Consider the following 24,598-nt stretch of genomic DNA (forward strand, 5'->3'; position numbering starts at 1 on the left):
TGGGGAGGGAAATGCAGGTGGAAGATAAAAGGGGAGGGGTTAGGAAGAGGGAGGAGGAGCTGCCAAACTGGCTGAGACTGTGAAATGAGGAAAGGAAGGAAGAAAGGTTGGGTAGGAAGACTGCAGACTTTAGTGCAGTTCTACAGAGATCTTAGCCAGGCTAATGGGGAGTCTTAGAGCCAGAGTTGCCTATTGGAAGAATCTTGTGGTGGGCAGAAATGGTAAAGCTAATGGCTAGATCTAATGCTCAAGGGAGCACCTTGGAGGAGGCCTAGCTTTGGCGTGTGTGCAGAGGGACTAAAGCCGTGACAACCATGTCCATCTGTTCACTCTCCTCTTCTCTTGAAGAGAGCGCTGAGAGGTAGCTCCATCCCTGCCACACAAGGATCATGAGGGAAACTAGTATCATTCCTTCTCTTCATTCTGGAGCTTTGTGTCCTCATAGCTGTCACCTGGTTGTATAATTAAACTGAACGAGAGGGCCAAAGAGTGACCCTCTGCAATATTTATTTCTTTAACATTATAGAATTTGCTCTAGAGGAAAATTGTTTTGATAAAGAACATTTGCTTCTTGCTGCTTGCTGGGCACGGGGCTGTGATGTAACAAACTAGTAGAAGTCTTGCCAACAAGACGATGAAAGGCGCTTAATGCATGAAGAGAATGGAATGAGATCCCCAGGTCTCATCTTTCCTTCTCTACACAGTGTCAGGTGGAAAGCTGAAGTAGGTGATCAAGTTGGTGTCATGGACGGCAGGATAAATTTTTTCTGTCCTCTGCTTGCTTGAGATAGTTCTTCAGAATGCTCATGGTCTTGGTCATCCCTCATGCCCTTCCTTTATTATATCCTGAGCTCGACCACTTATTCACTTTAATAAATAGGAACAGGTGATTTTGAATCTCAAAAGAAGAGATGAAATTGCAGCAGAAGAATGTTTTTGTGTTTAACAAAACTTCAATTAACTTCTCATTTGCTTTAATTTAGCTGTAGAAATGCAACAACACACAAATCTATGTATTTCAACTTCCCAGATAAAAATTGGTAAGTAACAAAACAGAGTGTGTACACTGTCTCTGAATTCACGGAGTAAGCTGATTGAGCGCCTGAAATTCCCATTTGGTGATATAGGATGACCTTATTTCCTGCAAAAATAGCTTTAAAATATCCATCCAGTCTTTGTTCTTTTAGATTTTTATCTAAATATATTCCAGTAAGAAATACATTTTCATTCTTTACAATGCTAGCTAAATAAGAAGACAAGCAATTAGTGGGTCTGCTCAGTCACTCTGTTGTATGGAGCTCAGAAGAAAAAGAAGGGACAGAGAACGGAGGTCCATAGAACGTAGTGTGCAAGGGTATGGATTATGGTAGCGTTTTGGGTTGAATGGTGTTCACCCAAAACATATGTTGAAGTCCTATCCCCAGGTACCTGAGAATGTGATCTTGTTTGAAAATATGTTCTTTAGAGATAGAATCAGGCTAACATGAAGTCACTAGAGTGGGCCCTAATCTAATATGATGGGGATCCTTACAAGAACAGGGACATTTGGACAAAGACACACAGAGAATGCTATACAATGAAGAGGCAGATACTACACACTGTGCTGCCAGAAATCAAGAAATGTTAGGATCCTTCCCTAGAGGCTTGGCAGAGAGCATAGCTCTGCCTGACCTTGATTTCAGACTTGAAGCCTCCAGAACTAGGAGAGAACACATGCTTACTGTCTTATGATAACCAATTATGGCAGCCTTTGGAAAATAGTATGGAAAATAATATGTGTAGTATTTCAAATAGTAAGAGAGTGAAGAGATTGTACAATAGCAATAAGAAAAAAAAAGATATAATTGCTACTTTCAGTTTATTTGAATTGATAAAGTAGGGATATGTTACAGTTTCATACAGGTATAGCACAGAAGCATCGCTCATGACATTCTCCTACCTACCCAGGTCTCCCCCAGAGGACAACCACCCTTACCCCTTTCTTAGATATCATTTGAAAGTACGCAAAGTATTCACAAGCACATAAATATCTACTTTCTCTCATACCGCTCAACAGATGGCAGCATGCTGTTTACACATTTTGAATGCTGATTTTTTTCACTTCCAACATCTTTTGAGATCTTTTAATGATTCTGGAGCTACTATGTAATAAAGAAAATTTTAATTTGATCTATGAAACCCAGTAATTGTCTTTGTCTACTTTATGTTGCCGTCACGGTTAGTGCCCCACACATGGAATGCATAGTACTACCATGTTTTGAAAATTACCATGTGTCAGGTACTATGCAAAGTAGTTTACATATTTTATTGAACATGTTCTTGGGTGCAGGCAGAAGCATTAACAAAAAAGCTTCAATTTCCTTTGCCTAAAGAATATAAAAGAAGTGTTTACTTTTGGAACAGGATCAAATTCCATTTGTGCTCTAGGATCCTGAAAAGAATAAAAAAATGGAAATATTTATAGGTAGTCCTGATTACTGCCAAATTGCCTCAAGGTAAGTTTCATGTTCGAATACTTACCCCTTGTCTTTAACTTGTCATTACTGAAAAACACTATTTCTTTGGTTTTATAAATCTAATTTTTCTTTGTATTGAACTTATGTACAGCAAAGTAAAGAGCCTGGTTTTGATATTTCTGAAAACTCCTAAGGAGGATGAGAAAAACAAAGATATATGTGTATTTTATACTGAGGTTGTGAGCCAGTGACACTCAGAACCCAACATGCCACTCCCAAATTATTGTTGCTACCACTTAACTACGGGGTTATAGGTTATTCCCTGGAAACTTATAGCGGGCAGTTGGAAGGATGTGAAATGGCGCTTGTGTTGGTGAAGGAGTGGGGAAGTATCTGTGGCATTACCACCATGCTGCAGACAGGGACACATAAAAGACCATGTGTCTTCCAATCTGCTGTAGAAACAAGATGAGTAGCCAATACTTCCATAAGCTCATCCAGAGACCTTCATTCTTGGCATGGAGACCAATGGGGAGGGGTGATGATATCTTTGCAAGAAACATGGTAGCAGAATCTTCTTTTTTTTTAAGGGAGGGGTGGTGTCAGCAACTTAGCTAGACAGCTGGAACCAGCCTCCTTTGTAGCTGTATGTGACAGGTAGCCAAGTTCTGGCCAGTGAGATATGGATGAGAGGGATATGGGGCACTTACAAGTCCTACCCTTAAAAGGAAAGTGTGTCTTCACTGTTTCTTATCTTACATGTGATGGTGGGAATAGGAGCTCTTGGACCCAAGAGGAAAGCCACATGGTGAGGACAGGGGCCTGGGATACTCCTCAGGGGAGAAATAAACACTATCTCACTGAAACCTTGTATTTTGGGGGTACTGTTTTCAGCAGCTTAGATTGCATCCTAATACACTCAACTCAGAGACCTAGGCTGTTCACATCTTCATCTTCTGGATTCATATTTACCTTATTTTCAAGGTAATACCTTGAAGTACCTCACATTTGGTGTCATAGGCTCTATACATAGTACAGTAAATTATATAGTATTTATTTTTATAGGCAGAAAATAGCATAAATTTGAATTAATTTATTAATTATGAATAACAAACTGTATTTGCTTTATATTATTTGGATTATGTACAGGATTGGGAGGAAAATTGTATTACTACAATAAAAATAACTTGATAGATCGTTGTGAGTATTTGTGAGCAGTGTCAATTAGTTGTTAGATTGAAAAATGTCTATTAGAGATATATTGTTCAAGGCTGTGAATTTATACCTACTTTAATAGCACTTGGCCACCAAAGGTGTATTAGTTAGCTTGTCGATGCTATAACAACTTAAAGGAGGAAAGGTTTATTTTTGCTCACAGTTTCAGTCCATTGTCAGCTGGTTCCATTGTTTCTGGGCCTGTGGTGAGGCAGAATATCATCATGGAAGATATGGAAGAGCCAAGCTGCTCACCTCATGGTGGTCATGAAGGAGAAAGAGAAAGATAGATAGACAGATGGGGGTGGGAGGTGCTGCACACACACAGAGAGACAGGCAGAGAGACAGAGATAGACAAAAGGAATCCTTCTAAGGCACACCCTTCCCAGTACCTACTTCTTCCACGTAGACCCCCCCACCTCCTAATAGCACATTCATCTATGCATCATCAGTGGATTAACCCATTTATGAGTTTAGAGCCCTCATGATTCAGTCACTTCACAAAGACCCCTCCTGTGAACATTGCTGCATCGGAGACCAAGTCTTCTATGCATGAGTCTTTGGGGGGACATTCCAGATTGAAACCATAACATCATCCGTATCATGGATTAGCATCATTCTTTAACACTCTCATGGTTGAACCAAAAATGATTTGAAACATGGTTCGGGGTATGCAAATGCTGGAGGGAAGAAGACCATCAGGCAGGAGGCTCCTAAGCACTCAGGGGAGGACAAAAAGAAAATGGCTCAAGACTAATTATTCTTTGTTTTTACTGTGTCCTTAGACTTCAGATGAGAGCACATCTGTACATCACAGCATAGTGCCTAACACATTAGCAACCCTCATGCACCAGGTATGAGCATACTGAAGTGTTCAGCCATTAGGAGTTCTCTTCCCCCCACTTCCTAGGACCCTGAACACAGTAGGGACCTGTGAATGCCTATTGAATCAATGCACATGGCACACAGACTCTGCCATTAAGTATGGTTGTAGCTAGAAGCGAAGGAGTTGGCATACATTTTGTGTGTTCTTTCATGGCAGTGGCATCTCTGCTAATTGGGTCCTAGGTGATAATAAGCTTGCCCTCCAGCTGTCTTAAATAGAAGCTAGCTAGTCTTCACAGCCTTAGCCATCTTCCTTGCTTTTGACAACATAGAGTAAATTCTTTGAAAATTAAGTCATATACATTTTTTCCCATTCCAAAGAGTGTAAGCAATACTATCAGTTCATTATTCATTCTGTGTTGTGTTAATTCTTGCCAAAGGGGAAAAATGAATTTACAGGGAATTCTCGGAAGGATGTCTGGAGACCTAAAAATAAAAGTCCATGGTTTTATTTTAACTTTGTCAATAGGGGTGACAAGTGCAAGAATTGTAGCCCACAAGTGCGGGAAGCCGCTTATAAATTCTATTTTCCACTGTGTTTTATCTTGTCTGTCACTTTCCCTAAAATGGAAATAATTTTTAATATCGAGAGAAAGAGAGAGAGAGAGAGAGAGAGAGAGAGAGAGAGAGAGAAGAAAGAGAAGAGAGACAGAGAAATTCCACTGTCGTTTGTAAAAGTGGCAGTGTGGTGAGTGGATGCTCATGGGGGCACAGGTCTATTTTAGTAGCTGGTCTCTGGGAGAGAAGGATGCCCTACAGCCCAGCCCTTGAGCTCTTCAGGATGCTGCTGGTCTTGTCATTACTATTCCCCTATGGGGTCTTCAAGCTGCTTTTAAAGACTAGCTGGTGACTGTAGGACCTGCTGAGAAGAGTTGTAATTTTCCTTTCTTGATCAGCATGTGCAATATCCAGAGATCAGGCGGAGGAGAAGGGCTGCAATTGTGGCTCAGTGGTGGAGGACTTCCCTAGCATGTGTGAGGCACTGGGTTTGATCCCCAGCACCACATAAAAATAAATAAAATAAAGACAGAGGAGAGAAAAGTTGAGAGGTAGGTGGTCAGTATCCCTGTTAAGAAGCAGATTCAGCCTTGTTTCTGGGGGACAGAACAGGACTAGAGTATATTCAGGAGTTTAGAGCTGACTTTGGCTCTTTGGTTCAGAGTGGGGAAATGTTTCTATTTTATTCATAATTTTATAATTCTGTTTATTCATAATCGGACCAGAAGCTCCTTTTCTGACCTTACACACTAGGGAGCATGCAAGCACCATACAGTCATTATACAAAAAAACTTTATGATTGAACAAAAGTCAAAATGGTGTCTGCCCTTCTTATAGGACCATCTCATCCGGAAGTATTTGACCATAAACTATCAAGTCTGTACAAAATAGGAGACAGGTCAGATAGAATAGTATTTGTTTAGCTTAAAATTTTATGACTACCTATTTTACAGAAATAAGATTAATTTGGAAATTGAAGATTAATGATTAATTTATAAATAAAGATTATTGGAAGTTCTTAACTCTGACAACATGGTCAAACCCCTAGTGGGTGCAGGGAAGTTTCTGTGATAGAAATAAAGAGACATGTAAGAGTTTATCCCTGTCCTACTGGTTTTATAGTATATTTGAGAAAATTAAAAACATCTGTAAAAGCTAAGGAACAAGAAATCAGAAAAAATGGGGAATATATAACCAGAAGCAGACCTCAGCTTGAAATAGAACCTTCCTAAGTTGCTTATGGCCTCACTAAGTTGCTGAGACTGGCTTTGAACTTGTGATCCTCCTGCCTTGGCCTCCCTAGTAGCTGGGATTATAGGTGTGTGTACCAGGCCTGGCAGTTGCTGAGATTTTTAAGTGCCAGTATTACTGTGGGGGAGCCAGAAAGTCTGTAGATGTACTACAAAACCTGTAGTACAACTTAACAGAATTTTGAACAAACTGATTAAATGTGTCATTTTGAAATTTGAATAATTCTGTCACTTGAAGATTGATTTCAAAAGATCAGGGTTCTCTCAGTATCTACTGTTTGATTCTTGAAGGCATTCACAACCTAAGATTTATGTTTATTTCAACGTTGCTGCTTCTGAGAGTGGAGATGCACTCAAAGCTTTCAAAATTACAGATTTAAAATGAGATTACACATGATTTCAATGGTGACAATTACTACTTTGAGGCTAGATTGTAGGGTCTGAAGGCAAAGCAAGTAGGGACAGAATGAATAAGTGTCTGACTTCATGAGATGCTGTTCTAATCTCTGATTATGTCATGTAGAATCAGCACATCGAATGCTAAACACTAATGCAAAGCGGCTGGCCAAACGTGGGGTAATGCATTAAGAGTGCTAGACAGGCAGAAAGAATCTAGAATGTAAACTCAGGGAAATTTTCTCCAACCACATTTGGTTAGTTGTAGATTGCTTTTGTTATTAGTTGTCATTGCAGTATTTTGAAGTAATTATTACAGTGAGAATAGTCCCAGATATTTCTTAAACACCAGTATTTGTGTCTTTAATATAGCTTAGGTTTTTTTTTTTCTTTTGGGTACCAAAATCATTTTCTCCCTCCAACCTCTCCCATGTATATCTATATCACTAGGCTCTACATCAATATCTATAAATCCATCTGCTATAAATATCAGTATTTACATATCTATCTACCATAAATAGCATGGCTATTTAAAATGTAGTTCAATTAATTTCAAATCAACTAGAATTTATTGCAACGTGCTAATCTCTGTACTAGGGCCTTACAATACAATGGTAAATAAGCTCCAAGAGCTTTTGTCAGTCAATATAATGGATTATTATTGTTATTATATAACACGATTATTTTTAGATTTCTGCTTACTTGGGGGACATTATGCATATATTTATTCCTATATAACACAAAGATAATGCTGTGAAACCATGTTAATAGAGGGAGATGAGAGTCTTTATTTTAACTGGCAAGACTGGTTTCTATCTTGGGTGCTGTATTTCTTAAGGATTAGTGCCTATTGTGTAGTATTTTCTTTTTTCTCTGTGACTATCCAGAAGCATTCCTTATTAACATTCTTATATCCATTGAGTTTTATGTAAAAGAGAGAAAAATTATTGTTATAAATCTGCAACCACGAGACTTGGTGAGGATGATGTTTTTATTGCATAGATGATGACGAGTGCCTTTTGCAAGCGCTGGTCTTCATCATGCAGTTTTGCACCTTCTTGATGGACCAGCTGAAGAAGAGGCAGAGCTCCTCCAATACATGCTGTGACTTGTGGCCCCGTGTTCTTGACCTGGTCATCATTAATAATTTTAAATTGTCACTGTTCTTCAATGTCAAGAGGAAGATGCAAGGTTATGCAGTCACTAAAATTAACATTTAGCAATTGCCCTCCTTTTCTGGTCACTTCTCACTGTTAAATTAACCCGTAAGTGATTCTTCTTGAATTAGAAACTAACAGTAAATTCATTATGGCTGACATGGTGAGCTAAGATAAATTAAATAGAGAGAAATCTATTGCCAAACAGGATGATGTCCTTCCAGAAATGCAATACTATGACAAAATATATTGTTATGGAAATTAGTTATTTCATTATCCTCTTAATATGAATTTTAAGTGAAAAGAGAGAACTGTTGTCACAATGCTCAGAAATTTGAATTTTAGAAAAGATGATATCATTTCTCAGGTGATGACCTCATAGAGCCCATGATTAGCATCTATAATGAAAATGGCTCTTTCACAGGGTCTGAGAGTTAGAAATATGCTTCACATCTTAAAAAAATAAATAAATAAAAACCAAGACAAAGCCCATGCCATTCAAAGGGTTGCATCAAGATTGGGAGGAAAACAGTAGGTAGCTTGTGTCGCATCCTTCTGACTGTTCTGGTTCCTTTGTACAGAGCTCAAACGCCCTGAGCCTTTGCCATAGGTGATTCTCAGATACATTCTTCCTTTTCTGCAGTCATCTTCCCTTTCCTTTATGTCAGTTGAGGTTATTTTATTTTCATTAGCCATATGGCAAAGTTGCCTCTCCTTGGCAGATAATCAAATTATTCAAAAAGTTTTATTTCCTGTGCTGATCTTACATTCTCAACATTTCTATACCCCAGACTAGAATAATAATCTCAGTTCCATGCTATTTTAGGGCCTGTTTTTGCTTCCTTAGGACATTTACCATGAAAGTAGTTCATTATCTCTATACTTAGTCCTGTGAAGGTCCATCTCCCTGATGGCCTGTCTAGTCCATGATAGCTGGAAATCAATTTGTCTTATTTCTCACTGGGTTCACTGTTGCACAGTAAGTGTAGAGAGAAGTCCAACAAGCGTGGCTGATATTTATGCATGTTTATACCATTCGTTCAAAGTACTTTTAGCCAAAAGACACATATTTTATAAAAATTTGGGCATGCTTCTCCTTTTTGCATACCTTCTATAGGTCAAAATATATTAAATGCAGTTGTCCTAGAAAGTAAAATCAAGACCTTGTTCCCTTCTCTTTCAATGAGGCTTTGAGCCAGGAAAGGTTACCAGCTCCAAATATGTTCTGGTCCTGCAAATTATGTGATATTTATGAACCCCCTTTAAGACACTGCAGTCTGTCTGTCTCCTATTCTGCTGTTTTCAGACAGGCCTTATCTCTGAATTACAACTTTCCTAAAAAAGTCCTGCTGATTAAATTATACTTATTTTGAGGAAAATTCAGGGTATATAAAGTCAATATAAACTGGATTTCCCTCAATATTTGAACTAAATTGACATTTGTTGAACACAGTCGGCCCCCTGTATTCCCAGGTTCTGCATCCTTGGGATCAACCAGCTGTGGATTGGAATGTTCAGGAAAAAGTTATGTCTGTACTGAACATGTATAGTCTTCTTTTTCTTATTTATGTTCTCTAAACAATACCATGGAATAATATTCACATAGCATTTACATAATATTAGGTATTATAAGTCATCTAGAGATGTTTTAAAGTGCGAAGGAAAATGTGTCTTGGTTATATGCATATACTACACCATTTTATGTAAGTGACCTGGTATCTGTAGATTTTGGTGTGTGTGTATTTCAGGGGTGGGGCTGGAACCAACCACCATCCATACCCAGGGACGATTACATTCATTTCTCAAGAGTACAGAGGTGTTCTTGTATCCTTTAGCTTCTTTCTTTTATCTAAGCTTGCATTTCATAATTTAGATCATCACTAGTTTCTTTACATTATTAAAGTATGGCCTGCTTGAACTTCAACCGTCCTGTTATCCGCCCTGGCTTTATGAATTCTTATGTATTCTTATGTATTTTTATGTATTCTTATGCCATCTTCTCCTGTCCCTCGGTAATAAAACTGTTCAAACAAACCTTTCTTTTCAGGGTTAAGATCCTGTTAACACGTATTTATGGAGTCTTTCTTTACCTCCAAGGCTCTCTTCCTTTAAGCTCTTTTCTGTCTCTTGCCTCTCATTGATTCAAATACCAGTCTGGATTCTGTAACTTTTACTTATGTGTTCACTTGTATCAGTATGTCTATGTAGCAGAGTAGCTGTGGTAGAAAATGATACAAAAATAAATTCTATATCTAAGAATTTTCTCTCAGACTTTTAAAGTTTTCTTTTTGAAATCATTCTGGAAAGCTCTCCAGAATCCACTCCCATTGTAGAGTTTTCTAACTGATGAAGAGTCCAGTTGGATCATTCTTCCTATGATCTGGCTCTTCGTATTCTTAGTCATGACATACTTTTGACTTATATTAATTTACAACAACTTAACTAACCTAAACTCCCTATAATAATAATGACAATAATAATTACCTGAGACTGCCTGAATTCAGCATAGCAGGCACATTGCATGTATTAGTTCCGAAGCATAAGATTAGATAGAGGAGGAAATAAAGGCCCAAAGTAGTTATGTAAATTGTCCAAGGACATGCAGTTAGGAAGGGTCAAGTAGATTTATATTTTTTTCTGTAAAGACTCCTGAAGTTGTATTTCCCTCATCCTACATCTTTAACGTTTGCTAATGTCAGATACCAATTCATATGATATTCCAACTATGCTGTTCTTTAAGACTGATTTTATTATAATTCAATTTTCCCTTCCTTTCAGACTTCTTGCATCCTTTAATACCTCATAAACATTCTTTCTGTGCCTGCTTGCAAGTTATTGCCAAAAAGTGTTTGTTGAGACAGGACCTAGAACACAGGAGGGTTGTCCAGCACCAGAGGCTTCCTGTCAGGGTGACTGTCCCTGATACAGCGCATTTCAGATAGAGTTGATGAACCAGCTCTTTTTAGGTGCAGTTAACTTACAAGCTACAAATCCCTCTAACTATAATGCCATTCAACTAACATTTCTATATCATGCCTAAGAATTTAATGCAACTGAAATCAACAGGAGTGAGGCACAATATTAGATCCTGTCTATATAGCAAAAAGAACAAAATACTGTCTTTTGTGGCTTCAGAGGAGGAAAGAACAAACCAGTCTACAGGTAATTATGTGTATACTGTGATGAATTTCTCCTGGGTATATACAGACCTAGTTGAATGGTAGGGACCACATCTTGTCCGGTGGCAGAGGGAGTCTATCTCTCATTGGTCATGTGCAAGCTGTACCTCAAAGGGAATGTGGCAGGCTGAGCAGGCCATGATGATTTCACCTGCACATGGGTTTCAGCCTGGGGCAGGTACATATGTGGAAGGTGAGTTCTTTGCTGTCACTTCAGCATGGGGCTCTTAGCATAGTATAGAACGGCACTGGAGATCTGGGTTATGACTTTGCCACACCAAAGATCTTGGACTTGGCAATGCTGTTGACTGTGTACTACTTACTGATAAGAAGCAGGCCACCTGGACTTAAGTCCTGTGCTGCCACTCAACTCACTGCATGTCCTTAGGAAATTTACCGAAATCTTCTGCCTCTTGATTTACTTATCTGAAAAATCTCTTAAAATACCAATTTCCTGTTGAGATTTTTGTGAGGGTATATTAATATTTGTGAAGCACTTACACAGTGCCTGGTACCTGGTATTAAATGCTGGTTCAATAGAGGGTAGATTTTTGGTGTAGGAAAGGGGCATGATAGAAGTTGGAAGCAGAATGCTTTCTCTAGTGAGGATGAGAAGGATGGATTGAGGAGAGGCTGTGTGTGTGGCCGGCTGTTGGGGTGAGGTGGCGACTGTAGTGGAAGCAATCAGAAAGCCGATGGATTGGGTAAGAAATAATGAGGGATGGATTGGGTAAGAAATAATGAGGGAGGGTGTAAAGAGAATGTGAGAGAGCCACTTTCTTTCAGGATTCCACTAATTTCCTTTTTGCTCACTGGGCTATCCTTATTGGTTCATAAGTCTTGAGTCACAAACTCTTTTTTTCTTTTCTGCCTTTTGGAGAGGAAAAAAGTTATCAGTCAAAAGCAAATAATCAAGCATCTTTCAACTGCTGGGCTATAGGCACAGTAAGACATGTTGTCAATATCTGGATGGATAGTAAGTCTTTATCATAACCGCATTTTACTTCTGTAATCTGAAGAAGCCATCCAAGTCTTTGCTCTCGGTGTAGATGTGGTTAATAAGCAACAAATACCCAGGATAAAGCCAGCACACAGCATGACTTACCAGAGCCCTGTTGGTTCGTACTGACCAAATGATAGGAACCTGATAATCAGAGGTTCTTCAAATATGAAGGAGGAAATATAAGACTTATTTTAAGCCTCTACTCTTCTTTTTCTACACATGAAATAAACACAGAACACGTGGTTAGCAGCTCATAGGCTACCAGTACAACTTGGTTGTGTGTAATGTTTGATATTTCAGGACACTGAAGTTCTGCTCTCCTAGATTTAATTCAAGATGAAAGGATCACAGAGGTACTACAATGTGCAGCCCTCACAGTGACCCAGTTTAAAAATAAGGTATCTTGACTTCAAACAGGGAAGGAGCATTGATTGATTGACACTCTGAGCAAGGGCCTTTGTCTGCCCCTGATTTATGTAAATGGTCTATCTCAGAACTAGGAAGATGGTTGTTAAAAGAAAGGCAAAGAGTTGGTGTTAGCTTCCTGTCAACATAACAAAATATCTGAGATAATTAACTTATAAAGAGAAAGCGTTTATTTTGGTTCATGGTTTCAGAGGTTGAAATCTCACCTCAGAACCTCTGGTCTCTGCCCTCAATAGTGTATTTATCATCTTATACTGAGTTTCAGCAATGTTAACTGGTTTAGGGAAAAGAAAAAGAAAAAGAAAAAAATATATGTCGATTAATGCTCAATAAGTAAGGATTTTGCTTGCTGTTGAAGTCATGAAATGAGAAGAAAATTTTAGTATAATTGATATTTGACCTCAATTATAGGCCGAGGGGGAGTTGAGGAAGGAAATAATCCCTCAAAACTCTTTTAATACTCAAGAGTGTGCTCGGATTTTGATGTTGATCTGATCAGTAATTTGAGGAAATGGTACTAGCTCAATTGAAAAATTGATATGTTCAAATGTCAACCATAAGTCAAATAAATTAGCAAGTCTTTAAAAAGTGGGTTTATGGTAGAATTTCTACCATTTTCGAACTCTCTAAGTATATTTATATTTGAGTTGGATTTGCAAATTTTAGTGTTTGCAAACATTGTGTGTTGAAATGTTTTGATAGACCTGTTTACAATCTGTGGCTTTGAGACACCATAGTAGAAAGACTTTAATGATAGTATTTTCATTTTGGTAAACTGTTGCTGGTTTTTGGAGATTTGATTGTTTTAAAGTAAGTAATTTTTATGAGTGTGTTGTTTTTTTGTTATTGTGAGTTGGAAGGGAATTAGAACCTGCTTGTATTCTAATATTCAAAAGCTCACTAAATAGCTTTCAATACCATTTGCCTGTCTCCTGACCCATTCTGACCAAAATACCTCTGTTTACACAATAGGCAATGATTTGACAACTTTTTTGACAGACAGTATGAACTATGATTCTAAGAAGAGAAACCCAGTGGAATCAGGATTTCCACTTTTGGGGTCATTTTGGGATCACTGAAAACTGACATAAAGAAGAGCTGTCTTATGTTTTTGCTTTATTTTATGAAGTGAAATGATCTCTAGGAGTGTTGAGGTTTAGGATAGTTGTTTTCACTTTTTGGTGAGAAGAAAGTGCTTTTGAGAAACCTTGCTTTCTAGGTACTTATGAATAATCCCATTTTACATTTTTGAGCTCTTAAAGGGTTAATTATTTTGATTTTAATTCTTAGCCTTAAAGACAATAGGAATGTTGCTGGGACAATAGGCACTGGGAATGCACTCTTGCCTGCCATCTAGGTTTCTTAGCTGTGTATCTTGGCTCATAAGTAAAGTGTCATATTGCTAGTGTACGATTCATGGATTTATTGATAAACTGTGCCTTAGAGAGTTGTATCATTAGCAATGTAATATGTCAGCTATATGCACCACATGAAACTTACATGATCATAATGGAATGCTTGTTTGAACTCTAGATCCAGTTTTCTCTTAACAGCTTTTTATATGCACAAGTTGATAATATACTTAGCTTTGCTATGTGCTTCATATATACGTAGTCACACTTTGAGGATTATGTAAAATTCTTGGACAGTATGAAGAAAGATTATAATAAATGGATTCCAGTGTGCTTATTTATATGTTTTAAAGTTTATCTCATGCATGGGTTCTGACTTTCCAGATAGTTGTTTTGCTGAACATCTGATTTATTAATTCTCATTTTAATATCAGATAAGCTTTGGTTTTCCCGATTTGCTTGTGTTTCGGGGGCTCTGCCACAGACTGGATGCTACTCATCATTGTCATCAGCAAACACCTTTGTTGTTGATTCCTGAAACCACTGGTGGGCTGCCTGAGCATCTGTAGTTTTTAAAAGCTCTCCGGGTGATTCTAATGTCTTCCCATGCTGAGAAATTTGAATATAGGTATTCAAATATCATATAGGTATGGTCTAAAGAAATGTTTCCAACCCTGAGATTCCATGTGGGTTGGTTCAACGTGAACTATTAGAAAGGCTTGGAAAAGATTTGGAAAACTTTTGAAGATGCGAAGTTAACAAAGAAAAAACATGCATTATAGGAGAATCTTTTACTACTTGGGATTTTCTATGACACTGTTTCTAATAGGAATCTTCTTTGGTATATTTAAGATAATAAGTTGATTTTAAAAAATGTAAGTTGTTTAAAAGTGTGACATATTTTCATGTAGTTTTTCAAAACACAACCACTGGGGACAGTAGCCAAACATCTTGGATCTATTGTTTTATACTAGAATGGAAGTGTTTTGACACCTAAATTATTGGCATTTCAATACTTCTGGGATCTGGGAAAACCAACTCCAAGTTTTGTAAAATTATTAACCAGTTGAATTCAACAAACATGCAATGAGATATTTACTGAGGGAAGTAAAATCATGGAGAACTGTGAACTTCACTACTTTAGAAGTTTAAGTTTTATCCTGATACAGGGGAAGCCATCAAAGGCAGGAGGTGGCCTAATAAGATTTTTCACTTTAGAAAGCTCTCTTGGAGTGAATGGATGCTTTGGAGGAAGGGAAAGCTGTTGTGTAGACTGGATGCCAGTCAATAGATTATTTCAACAGTTGGAGCTAGAGTTAATGACACAAATCTGCCTGATTAGGGGGAATGGAACAGAGCGGGTGGGAAATGTGCATATAGTGACCACATAATTTATTCTTTCCATGTGGACCATTGTGAAAGTGAAAGGAAGATATTTAGAATTATCCCAGAATGACAAGCATAAACTAAAACTGATCCAGACAATTGGAGACATATAATGGGGCTAAGTGTGGAGAGAAGAAGGTTAACTTCTAGGGATTTTTAAGAAGTTGAGAGAAGTTGGGCAAATATTTGGATCTAGAGGGCAGGAAGAATGTCTGGGCCAGAGACACATATTTGGGGTCTTCAGTATAGATAAGAGTGATAAAACATGATCCCTTGATTACTTAAGGTTATTCCAGATTTTTGGATAAAATGAAGAGAGCCAAGGGTCCTATATGTGTTTGAAAAACCAGAGCAAAAATGTGGTTCTTCATTTGATCCCCTTGAAAATCAAAAGCATTGAAAATTAAATGAGTACATAGGAATTGTTTTTTTTTCCCCAAATTATGAACTATTCCCTGGCTTTACAAGTGGTATCTTCATTTATGCTCTTTGTACTTCATTACTTGTTTCCTTTCCAATTAGCAAATTGCATTCTAAATCGTCTTGGGCACTCAGGAACTAATTATATAATTTAGAAGTGTAAAAGTTCTCATTACCCCCTACAGTCTACAGTATTTTTCTTTGGAACCTTTGGAGCATTTGGCAAGACTTGACCTTGAACACAATTTCTAGAAAAAGTATTGTCTTTGGATCACATGGTTCTTCTAGAACTACGAAGTACACTCTATTTCAGCATGAAAGATTTAAGTGATTATCAAGCCCTGTGCTTTAAATTAATAGAATGTCTCACAGGCTGATGTAAGATGATTTCTGTAATATGTTGGACTGCTGCATTGATAAGACTCCCTCCTGTGTGGGCATGTTTGATGCTTGCTTTGTGTTTTGACTATTGTGTTTGGGATTGTAAATTACTCAGGCAAGCTCATCAGAATAAATTAAATTCAACATCTAATTTTCATCAAGGTTTTTTGTTTTATTCAATTTTCCTATTTGGCTAATTGAGGCTTACAGAGGTCTAGTGCTTGGCCAAGGTCATATAACACTTAAATGTCTTTGCTTGGAGGAGTCTTCTTTTAGTTCCTGTTGATCCAATTCCTGCATTATATATTCATCCATCTGTTAATTATCATCTTGTCATCCTTGTCATCCTTGTCGCTCTTGTTATGAACTGGCTGTGTTTAAGGACCCTCAACACCTATGGGATTTATGGGACATCCTGCATGCTCGTGAATTATCTTTTACCTGAAAATGAGAAACATATAGAGATCAATTATTATAATCTCCTGCATGGCAGATGAGGCTCTCTAGGGGTTTGTTACCCGATGCCAGCAAAGTCAAGACAGGGGCTGCTCAGGCTTACCACTAGGTGCTTGAGTGGCGTTCCATGATAAGTCATATACTGTCTGGTATTTGAAAGCTGGCATGGCAGAAGGCAGGATGGCCTACAAATAAATTACTTCATTTCAGGGGCACAAAGTCTTTGCCAGGATACAAATATTTTGCATTCATTTCCTAGAGGCTATTGAAAGTGTGGCATAGCTGTTAGATATTTTGTTGTGGTTGCTGCTGCTCAAGAGCTTTATTCGCCCAGATACAAAATGTAAAAACTTGCAGGAATACAGCAGGAGACTATCCAGAAGAATTAGACAACTGGAACCCATAATTAGCCTCCATAGTCTTGAGCCTTCTAGGATATGCTGGAATGCAAAAACACTTTGAAAATTGCTTGGGTGAAATTTAATTAATGAAGTTGTGTTGCATACCATGAATACACAGAAGGATATACTGTAATTATGTAACTTTAGAGGAACGAATTTATTGGAAACATGACCCAAGTTATGCTCTGTTTTTGCCCTCTCTGGCTAAATTGTTTTCCCATAGTTGCTTTTTTTTTTTTAATGAAAGCAAATATTTTTTATTATTGGCCTTCCTCTTTAGTGAATAAACCGTTTTTTTTTTTTTTTTTTTTTGTAAGTAATTCCTTCAACTTGTGTTCCTTCTCTCTCTTCCCTCTTTACCACTTCTGTATCATGATGGCTGGGAAGACCCTGTTAATGTTAATACAGGCGCAATCAGTGAGCCAGTTAATCACCTGCCTCTGCTAGATAGCTGGCGCTGCTTTGCTGTCTGACAGAGATAAATTAGAAAGGGAGAATGATGATTTAAAACAATACCTTAAAATGATTATCAAACAAAGGCAAGCATTTACTAAGCTGTTAAACCAGAGAGAAGTCCCCTGGAAGGGGAAAAGGGACAGCCTTTATCTTGCAAAAAGGGCAAATGGTAAAATAAAGTGTCAACCCCGGCACATTTTATGTCAATTCAAGTGACTAAAGGCCAATTTGGCACAGCATGTGTTTGGATCATACGCTGTAAAATGCATGACCTTGTTTCCTGCCACTGATTTATAGCTTCGTGTGCCTCGGGCTTTTATTTTCCTTCCTGAAGAGAAAAACCCTCGACCCTTGGTGGAAAAGTGGCAGACCTGCAGAAGAGGCAGGAGTGTGGGGGTGCCCCTCTCCTTGAAGGCGACACCCATGCATCTCCAGCCTGGATTGCTTTGTGAGTGCAGCCAACAGGCAGGGACAGGATTTTGTCAGAAATACCATGAAATGTAAAACAGCATAAGATTCTTTGCCAGGTGAAGTGGGCAGAGCTGTCACAGGTGCAGCCACTCCATTTATAGGGGATTCAGGTCTGATCAGGATCAAGTCAACACTGTTCAATACAGGGGCTCAGGGGGTCCTGAAAGGAAGGTGTAGGACTCTGAGTTGGTAGTTATTTATTGATTTGGTCTACTCCTGCAAGTTCCTAGAAAACTCACATGTTCGTCTGACACATTCTTGGAGCTTGTTTTCTAATATGTGACATTACATGGGGGGGGATGGGAGTCCTTGTCCTTTCGCTCTTCACTCTCATTCTTTTGGCTTCTGGCTGGAATTTGAGTTTACGTCAATCAGTATGTTCTCATTGGCTTTTTCAGCTTTGGGAATATATTCTTTTTCTAAGTAAATGTTGAATTTGGCACTTTTGCTGCCCCTTCCCTGCCCTTGTTTTTAGCGCTCTACAGAGAGTGACAAGGTGCCTTTCCCCTACTCCCATCGTTTGGCACCCATTGGTTAACATTGGTTGGATAATGGCAAACTACACAGGCAGGAGCGTGGTGCCCGTTTCTTTGGTGAAATCTTGTTTTTGCATGCAGCATGGTGTTCTTGCTTAGATGATCATGGTTCTTTGTAACTGGGTGAGAATGATAATCTGATAATCAGCACAGGTACAAACATGATGCCAAGGGACCCGTATGGATGCCAAAGCACCTTCCCTTTATCAGTTCGGTGTTTAGACTAACTGGACTTCAAGAAAATAGACTGAGCCTCAGATGCAGAAAGGGGACAGGACTTTTGTTCTGTGCTTTCAGAAGAGACCCTGGCACTTAGAGCTTGGTCACTTGTGGTTTCCCTCCACCCCTTCATCCGTTTAATCTATTCATAACCAGAGAAATAAGAAGGACTTGTAAAATGCTAGAACTTGAAGGGGCTTTGGAAGTCACCTCTATTTGTTTCATGTAGGAAGGGAGTGAACTCAGTTACTTTAATTTGGACAGATTAAATAATCAGTGACTAAGATGAGAGCAAAATGTGGGTCTCACACATTCTCAAATCCTCTTAGACTCCATCATTCAGGCTTTTTTTTTTTTAATGTGAAGAAGTGGTTATGAAGATTATGGATTTCAAGAATCTTGTTGGAAAGAGTGGGTTTAGGATGGATTCATCACTTAAAAAAAAAAACAAAAACTAGTTCTCAGAGTTGCAAAGAGAGTGTCATTCCTTGACGATTGCATAAAGATCTAAGTCGTATTCTCTGTGACACCTTTTAGTTTTGCTTGGGAAAATTTAACCTCTAGCATTCATTTTGACAAGCCAAGAGCCATTTGACACACTTCTTCCTGGGCAAGCTATTTGACTTTTCATTTGGTTCCACTTCCTCATATGTAAAGTCACAGTGAAAATACTTCTCACCATGTGCTGATTATCAGATTATCATTCTCACCCAGTTACCATTCTGTCCTAGGTTTCTTGTGTATGAGGCTGCTGATTTTGAGGTTGATCTAACCTGGTGCTTCTCAGAGTATGGTCCCTAGACCACCACCAGCAGCATCACCTGGGAGCTTAGTGGAATTGCAAATTCTCAGGCACCATTTCTGACCAATATATCACAAACTGGGTCGAGTCCAGCAATTTGTGTTTTAACAAATCTCCCAGGTGATTCTAATGTGTGCTGAAGTTTGCGAACCACTGATCTAAAGGATTCTTTCTGTCCTCCCTTTGGCATAGACTATTATGAAACTTGAATGGGTCATAAGGGAACATTTATACGAGAAGAAGCTAAGATTCACAGATAACTAATTATCTCTTGAACTTCATGAGGGAGGAATAACTGTTCTGTAGCTCTAGTCTATGGCTTTGTTGGTTTTATTGGGGTTGGGGAATCCATATCCAAATTATAAGTTCTATCAATCGAGGATTGCACCTGGCATATTCCCTATTATTTCCTCAGCTTCTGTCTGTCTCTAGAATACACCTGGGACTGAATATTGGTTGAAGAATAAATGCATGAATGACTATTGAGTATGCTTTGGCACTGTAGTTTAGTGGAAGACACATAAAATTTAACAAGGGGCAAGTGCAGAATCTCAAGTTTGATCCTCTTTAACTGGGTAAACTAAATTGTATTGCTTTATGTTTGGGCTTGAGAATTCTCATCTTTTTTACAATAAGATTGAGCTAGAATTGGTATTCCAGGACACCCCAGTGTAACATTGAATAGTCTGTGACAGAAAATACAGACAAGGTGAGTGCAGACAGAAATCTTAAGCTCCATTAAGACTGGGGCTTTAGTTAGTCCTTCTCCATGAGATTTTCCATTTCTGTATCTCCATCAAGGTCTAACTAAAATGTTATTATGTTTTTTTTCTTTTTGTGACCCTCAACCTCAATTTTGTATCATTATTTGACTCTGTCTTGGAAGTAATAGAATATATTCATACTTAAGCTGCTAACAGGAGAGGCTAAGTTGTATGTATACCATTTAGCCAACAAAATTCTGGTACAGCAAGCATGGCAGAATACATACTCAATAAGTGGAAAGGCATTATGCAAACTAATGAGGGTCCTATATATGTTGTGGGGTCGTAAAGGCCTGGCTTTGGATCTTGGCTTAGAAGATGTAACAGTGAAACTTATCTTTTTGAAGTTTTAGTTACCAACCTGTCAAAGAAGCAATGCCTAATTTATAGAACTCTTATGAAGAATAAATACAGTAACATGTAAAGCTCCTACTACAGTGCCTGGATCATAATGGGTCCCCAACAAAGTACAGTTTACTTTCCTTATTTTGACATTTCTCCATGGCCTACCTTTCTGAACACCCTAGAGAGCTTATATACTTATTTCTTCGCTCTCAGAGCATTCTATCTTTGTATACACTTTTTTTTTCCCACACAATTTTCAGAATATATTTTGAGAAAGAGATTCAATCAAGAAAAACACTGGGAGATGAAGGATAGAAATGCATGTCAGAAGCGAGGCTAAATTTAGAAGATTCACAGCCTTGGATATATCAGAGAGGACAGCTGAGAAAACTTTACTCTTAGGATTAAAAAAAATAATAATAGTTTAAGATCAGAATCCCATGGAATTGTAAAAGAAGGTAGTCCCCTTCTTAGGAAGTTGAAACCATTCTTTCAATTGGGGGTTATATGATTTGATGTAAAATGAGTCCACCTCACATGGATGAACACTCTAAAAAAACACCATTTCTAGTTGCCGCAGACTGGCTGGGCACAAAATCAGGAGCCACTTAAGCAGGAACAAACTTTATTTTTGAAACTGCCGCCAATGCCCCGTATGCTCCCGGAAAGATTGCCGACCCCACTGATGCTGAACAGCAGGAGTCCAATATCCATATGAATGCAAATCTTAACATAATCATATCATCTCAATGGCTTGCTGGCATCACCTTTCAACCAAAAATGCCATGCATGTATTACTTGGCTGTGGCTCTTAGCACTAGTTAGTAAATCATTAAGGTTATTCACTGTTAATCAGAAAATACACTTTGACACTTGCGCAGAATGGGGGATAGAGGATAAGGAAAGGTCAAGGTATACAGCCTGTGAATGGTGGGATTTTTTTTCTTTGGGAACACAGAGCATCTGGGTCATACGTCTCAATGAAGATGGTCTTTCTGTGGCCAATAGCAGAGAAATGAAGGGCAGAACTAAGTAGCTTGTTGTTGGGTGGCTCTTTCTGACCCAGCCTGCCATCCTGTCCCTCCCAGGGCTGGGGATGGTCCTTGGAACCAAACTGGCAGAGGGAGTGCCTGGATCCCCCATCTGTATTCTTCCAGATTCCACACATGCCCAGGCCCCATCAATTTGCTCTGTTTTGGGGATTGAAGAGTGATCCGAAGATATGAATATTTTCCAAAACAACTGCAATGGAGTAAAATATAAAATGAGGGTAGGACTGGCTCTGTCACTTGGTAACTGATGACAGAGACACTTGATATTATTTCTTACATGTTTTCTGTACTCTGAAAAGAAGGAATGAAAGGCATCACTTGGTTTTTGGTCAAGGAAACAGACTCCACATGGATTTGTAGAATTAGGGTGAGATAAGAAAGAACATGAAGACAGGCTGAAGCATGATGGAGAAGATAAGGATCCATAGACAGATATCAAGACTTGATATGATCTTTCTGCTTATAAGATCTTCAAATAAAAAGGCATTTTAATGAGCCATTGCACTTCTGGAACAGAAAACAATAGGTATTAATTAGTACGTGGTCCCAGGGAGACCTAAGAACCACTTGTCAGGAAAAGGAAATATTCAGAGGCACAGACTGGGATGGATGAGAAATCTGATTTCCAGAAAGTTATGGAAAACATTAAAGAATGATAGAAAGTTACAATAGAAGGTGTAGTAAGGGACCCCATGTCATTGCTACTGTGGAGAAGTATTTCTCAAGGAGAGCTCTGCCCCTACTTATATTCCACAAGGGCAGATTCCTAACACAGGCAAAATCATGCTCAGTAGCACCACATATAGAAACATGCACAGCAAATACCTCTTCAGGGTAACTCTTGATCCAGAGAAAAGTTAAATGTGATCTTAAATTGTTAATTGATTGTAAAATTTTTGCTAAAATTCAGAGGGAAAAATAGTTCTTGTTATCTTCCTAAACTTTGCCCTTAAAATAAAAAAGAAAAATTAGCTTTTGTAAAGAAAGAAAGAAAATAGGTTAACCTGAAGTTATTCATTTTTCATAAAGCAAAATTTCTGTAGTCGAATAGTCTACTCTAAAGCATTCTTTGTTCAAAAAGTCAAGCTAATTGGGCTGAAAAGCTCAATTATTTCCCCTTGACTTTAGTTGACTCCTTTGTTTATGGCTCTTATGTATTCATTAGAGATGGCAAAAGTACTTCTTTTCTGTTTTTGTTTTGGAGGCAATTTTAATAAATTGTTAGAGACAGAGTGCCATGCTTGGTTATGGATGTCCGCCAAAGATGAAGTATGCTAAGTCTGTTTGTCATGCCTTACAGTTCATCCTCATTTGTAAATTTTTAATCAGAAGTGAGTATATGTATAATAATATATTACTCTAAGAAATTAACAGATTTGGGGGAGGTAGCTCCGTGGTAGAGCCTTTGCCTAGGATATGCAGGCCCTGGGTTCAATCCCCAGTACCACCAAAAAAAATAAAAAATAAAAATAATAATAATAATAATAATAAACAAACAGATTTGGCACAAAATGTTAAGATTTGACAATTTGGGAAGTGGATTCAAAGTATTGACTATATTAACCCATGACCTTTTGTATATTTGAAGTACTTTATTAGAAAATATTTAAAATGATAATTAAAAATACCAGATCCAGTAATTTAATTTGAGGTTTAAATTGCAGCTTTTCCTTCAAATATTTTTGTTTTGTTTTACTTACCAATCAGAAAGCCAAATTGCCCATTTCTGTAAAGAATACATGCTTTCAATTAATTTCTATGACTCCTAGCTTTCTACCTTCTCCATTTGCATGTGTATTCTTTCTCTGGACAGATGCATTCTGACCTGTTGACTAACATAGAGTTTGGTGGAAAATTTAGGTTATAGACCAATGATTTTAGACCTATGTAAAATACAGTTTCTAAGGCACGTGTGCCAGCCCCAGTTCCCAATGCTGAAAGCAGAAGGAGGACTCAGGTTCCGGACTTGCCCTTTCTATAACTTCTCCCTGGGGAGGGACACAGCAGTCCTCTTGGCAAGGAGGACAGATATCTCCACAGTTTGTCCCAGGGCCAAAGTGACTTCTGGAAAATAGTGTCATGTGAAAATACGTTTTATAATGAGGAATGGGGTAAAAAAAAATTGAAGAATGTTACTTAGAAGCCAACACCACTCAGCGTGTGTCATTTATAGAATTCTACAGACTTAACTCTGCCTTCGGTGGATGATGTGTCTTCAATTTACTGTTACTGTCTGTTGAGATGCCTTGATTGTAGAGGACTCCAGAACTCTGCGTATTTATTATTAGCCTTCGTTGTTACCATCTGCCCATGGGAAGTTGAATAAAAGGCAACCTTCTTCAGGATTCACGAACCTTGAGTTCCTGTCTCAGAGCCTATTCTATTTCTTACAAGTTGTGATTTTAATATTATCTAGTTATACCATCTAACCGTCTTAGAATCCTTTCTTTATTGATCATCTTGGTATTCTTAAAGAAAAAGCATTGCTAATAATAGAATATAAGAAAGTCTTGAAATAAAAAAGATAGTCAAATATGAAATTGTAAAATGAAAAATAATCAAATTATAATATATGCACATGCCAATTTTTTCCATGCTTTGCACCATATACCAAACTAATACCAAATATATTATGTTCCTAAATGTAAAATTCCAGGATATAAAACTTCTGGAATAAAACAGAGGAAGGAAATATTTATGACCTTGTGTTAGGCTAAGATTTCTTAGATCAACATTAAAAGCATGATTCATAAAAGAAAAGAATCATAAATCTATTTTCATATCCCTTATCTGCTAAATAACTTGTTTATCCAAATTGTTTTAAAATACTCATAATTTGATAATCAGAGAACAATTAAAAGGGGCAGAATGTTTGAACAAATATGTGGATGTCAGATTATCACTTGAAAAGATGTTCAACCTGATTTTTCTTTAGGGATATATAAATTAAAACCACAATGAGATACCATTCAGCACCTATTAGGATGACTAGTTAAAAAGTCTGATATGGTTAGCAATGAGGTGTCCCTCCAAAACTCCTGTGTTTTTCTTCCCTGTGTCTCCTACCCGTCTCTCTCTCTCTCTCCCTCTCT

At 38.0% G+C, this 24,598-nt stretch overlaps 1 protein-coding gene across 1 annotated transcript in view; it reads left to right on the forward strand.

Annotated features, from left to right (window-relative positions):
* Lhfpl6 (LHFPL tetraspan subfamily member 6) overlaps positions 1-24,598 on the forward strand; it is a 228,832-nt gene that overhangs the window by 53,287 nt on the left and 150,947 nt on the right. The window lies entirely within an intron of this gene.

The sequence above is a fragment of the Callospermophilus lateralis genome, chromosome 12, assembly GCF_048772815.1.
Source record: "Callospermophilus lateralis isolate mCalLat2 chromosome 12, mCalLat2.hap1, whole genome shotgun sequence".
Taxonomy (NCBI): domain Eukaryota; kingdom Metazoa; phylum Chordata; class Mammalia; order Rodentia; family Sciuridae; genus Callospermophilus; species Callospermophilus lateralis.